The sequence below is a fragment of the Panthera tigris genome, chromosome X, assembly GCF_018350195.1.
Source record: "Panthera tigris isolate Pti1 chromosome X, P.tigris_Pti1_mat1.1, whole genome shotgun sequence".
In the NCBI taxonomy this organism is placed as follows: domain Eukaryota; kingdom Metazoa; phylum Chordata; class Mammalia; order Carnivora; family Felidae; genus Panthera; species Panthera tigris.
In genome coordinates this window covers 99,289,316-99,293,926 of record NC_056677.1, presented here as the reverse complement: position 1 = coordinate 99,293,926, position 4,611 = coordinate 99,289,316, and positions in this window count along the sequence as shown.

The following is a 4,611-nucleotide window of genomic DNA, read 5'->3' as shown; positions in this document are numbered from 1 at the left end:
AATAAAATAAAAAATAACACTGACATAATTGTCATAGTAAATTTGTTGAGAACTATAGAAATAAAACAAAGCCTTGCAACAATTCGAGAGAATATATTAATGAAATAGCTGCATCTCAGTAATAATGGGAAAATTTTTGGCAATATAACTTGCTCTATTCTCATCTCCCGTACCCCAAACGTGTGTTAACCTTGAAAATAAACAACCTTTCACTATGAAAACAAGTAGCTTGATAACTAATTGAATGGGAACTGAGATGGAGCTCTTTCAAAAGTGCATTACTAGAGAATGATCATTACTTAACCAATCTGGTGGTTTCCTAGAAGACCTGATTCCAAGGCCTCATTTTCTTTGACCTGAATCAAGTTTTGCCAGGTGAGAACAACTGTTACCTAGGATCATTTGTAAAATATAATGAGTAGCAATGTTTTGTTACCACAGCAGCCTCAGGCAGAGGATAAGAATTGTTGCAAACAGGCTAAACAAAAAGCTTAAAATGAAGCCCTGGGGAAAGAGATGTCCATAGGGGACTTATTGTTAGGAATATAAGACATTTGCCAGCAACAAAGCCAGCTGAAAAGAATGAAATGGGAGAAAAAGGCAGAAAAAAAAACACAATTAGGAAAATTCAGTAACTAGTAAAAACAGAAAAAATAACAACGAATCCTGGAGAGAAAAAATAATTTTATTTCTAGAATTGCTGAATTATATTAAATGTCTGGTTTTGGACAATAAGACTAATATGCAAATGAACAAGATGGTACATAGTATAAAAAATTTTAAGAAAACTGTCCCTGAGGAAGACAATCCATTGGGATTACTAGACAAAAACTAAATCAGCTACTTTAAATTCAATCAAAGAACTATTGGGAAGCAAGATTAAAGAACTAATGAAAAGTATGAAAAGTTTGTCTTACCAAACAGAATATCAATAAAATGTACACGTAGTTATTTTTAAAAGACTCAAAGAGAGGTGCCTGGGTGGCTCAGTCAGTTAAACGCCTGCCTCTTGGTTTTGGCTCGGATCATGATCTCATGGTTCGTGAGTTCAAGCCCCGCATCAGGCTCTGTGCTGACAGCATGGAGCCTGCCTGGGATTCTCTCCCTCCCTCTCTCTCTGCCCCTCCCTTGCTCTTCCCCTGTCTCTCAAAATAAATAAACAAGCTTAAAAAATAAAAGACTCAAAAAGAAATCCTGGAGTTGATACGAACAATAACAAATGAAAAATCACTAGAAGTGCTTGACAACAGAATTCAGCAGGCAAAAGAAAGAAAAGGTGAATTTGAGGGTAGGTCAGTAGAGTTCACTGCATCTTAACAGAAAGAGGGGGAAAAAACAATATTGATGAGCTTAAAAGATCTGTGACACAAACAAGCATTCTGAAATAGGCACAACTGGAGACTCAGGAGTAGAATAAGACAAGGGGGAAAAATGTATATTTGGAGAAATGATAACCAAAATCCTTCCAGATGTGATTAAATACATGTATTTACTGATCTAAGCAGCTCAACAAAATACAAGTCGAATGAATTGAAACACATCCTCACAGTCACATATTAGAATCAAACCGATGAAGGATGAAGAGAGAATCTTGAAATCAGCATGAAAAGAGTGACTCATCATGTACAAAGGATACTCAATGAGATTAACAGCTGATTTTTCATCAGAACCCGTAAGGACCGTAATGTAGGGATACAACAGTTTCAAAGTTTTAAAGAAAAGGACTTTAATTCCGGAATTCCATATGGAGTAAAACTATCCTTAAAAATGAAGGGAAAAAAAAAGATATTTGTAGATGAAAGAATTTGTCACTAACAGACTTTGCCTAAATGAAATACTAAAAGGAGTCCATCAGGCTGAAGTAAGTAGACATTGGACAGTAACTTGAATACACATGAAAAATTAAGAGCACTGGGGCACCTGGGTGGCTCAGTGGGTTAAGCATCCGACTTCAGCTCAGGTCATGGTCTCTTGGTCTGTGAGTTTGAGCCCTGTGTCGGGCTCTGTGCTGAAAGCTCAGAGCCTGGAACCTGCTTCAGATTCTGTCTCCCTCTCTCTCTGCCCATCCCCTGCTCACGCTCTGTCTCTCGAAAATAAATAAACGTTAAAAAAATTTTTTTTTAATTAAGAGCACTAATAAAGGTGACTACAGGCATATATCTCTTAGATCTTGTGGTTTATATTCTAAAATCCTCAATGAAGCTAATATCACAATAAACTGAGTCAAATGAATTTTTTTTTGTATTCCAGTGCATATAAAAGATATTTTAACACTAATACCATACCCTGTTAGGTGTGCAATAGTATTACATCATAAATGAACAAAGTACGATACACCCTTGAACAACACGGATTGGAAATGTCTATTCTGGCTTATCTGCAGAAGTTTTTCAATAAATACAGTAATGTCAATATTTACTCATCATCATTATTTTCATAATAACATTTTGTTTTTTCTAGCTTACTTTACAATAAGCATATGTTATACATATACAAAATATATGTTAACTGACTGTTAATGTTATTGGTAAGACCTCCAATAAAACTAGGTTATTAATTATGTATTTGAGGAGTCAAAAGTTATACATGGGTTTTTGAATGTGCAGGAGGTCTGTGACCCTAACCTCAGTGTTGAATAAATGTGTAGTGTACATACCTTGATTAAAAACTAATTTATTACAAAAAAACAGTACCAATAATAATTTATTACTAAAAACTGCTAACCATAATCTGAGCTTTCAGAAAGTTATCATAGATAACAGATCACCATAAATCTAATGAAAAAGCTTAAAATATTTCAAAAATTACCAAAATGTGACAAAGAAACACACAGTCAGCTAATGCTGTTGGAAAAATGATGCCAACAGACTTGTTCAACACAACTGCAACGTGGAATAAAACAATGCAAGCCTGTATATAAGTAAAAACAATAGACACTATAAATGTAGTTTTTACCTTATACCTATTATCTTCCATCTAATTTGAAAGGCAACAGACTAAAGCAGCAATTATATCTGTGTTTATGAGCATACCACATACATAGTTTAGTCATTTATATGAAAATAACATCACAAAGTGAGGATAAATGGAAGGTCTATAAAAACTAAAGATTTTATACAATTAATACTGCATCATTATCATTATCTGAACTAGACTGTTATAAATTATGGTGTTACTTGTGACCCCCAGGGACCACTAAGAAAGTAACTCAAAAACATAGTAAAATAAATGAAAAAATATGTGATGGTTAACTTTACGTTGAATTTCAGTGGACCACAAAGTGCTCAGATTATTTGTTCAAACATTATCCTGGGGGTTTCTGCTTAGGAGGGTATTTTTCAAAGAGATTAGCATTTAAATTAGACAACATAAAGCAGACTGGCCTACCTAATATGAGTTGGCATCATCCAACAGCTGAAAGTCTAAATAAAACTAAAGACTGACATACCCTTGAGTAAGATAGAATTCTTCCTACATGATACCTTTTAGACTCCAAATGAAACATTAAATCTTCCAGGGTCTCAAGTTTGTTGACCTTTGCACTGGAAATTCACAATTGGCTCTTCAAGGTCTCTACAATGCCAATTCACCCTAAGATCTTAGGACTTGCCAGCTTCCATAACAGTATGAGTCAAATCATTATAATAAATCTCTGGATAACCTTAACTAATCTAAATTAAACTGCTATATTAGAAAATATCTATTTAAACCAAAGAAGCATTAAGGGAGAAACAGATGAATAAAAAATGAGATGACATATAGAAAAACAAAGAAATCAGCAGATATAATACCTATTTATAATCAGTAATTACATTAACTAAAATGAATTGAAAACTCCAACCAAAGGATGGAGATTGACAGAATAGATATAAAATATGATTCAACTGTACTATCTTAAGAACAGACACAAAGTAGATTCAAAGACAAACAGGTTAAGTGTAAAACTACAGAAATAGATATACCATGCAAACAGCAACCAAAGGTTGGCTTGAGTGACTAATGTAAAACTGAATAGATTTGAATACCAAAACTGTTACTAGTGACAAAGAACATTTTGTAAGGATAAAGTGTCAAGTGGTGCCTGACTGGCTCAGTTAGTAGAGCATGCAACTCTTGAACTTAGGAACATGAGTTCAAGACCCAGGTTGGGCCTAGAGCTTACTTAAAAGAATAAATAAAATAAAATAAAATTAAATTAAATTAAAATAAAAGGTGTGGTTCTGTACATGTCAGATTTGGTGTAGAGAAAATAAATGTGCTAAAAAAAGAATAAAAGTGTCAAAAATAAGGAATATATAAAAATTATAAGTCTAGGGGAGCCTGGGTGGCTCAGTCGGTTAAGTGTCCGACTTCAACTCAGGTCACGATCTCGCGGTCCGTGAGTTCGAGCCCTGTGTCGGGCTCTGGGCTGATGGCTCAGAGCTTGGAGCCTGCTTCCAATTCTGTGTCTCCCTCTCTCTCTGCCCCTCCCCCGTTCATGCTCTGTCTCTCTCTGTCTCAAAAATAAATAAACGTTAAAAAAAAATTTTTTTTTTAATTATAAGTCTATACTCACCTAACAAGAAATTTACAAAATACATGATGCAAAGATTGATAGAATTTAAGAGGAAA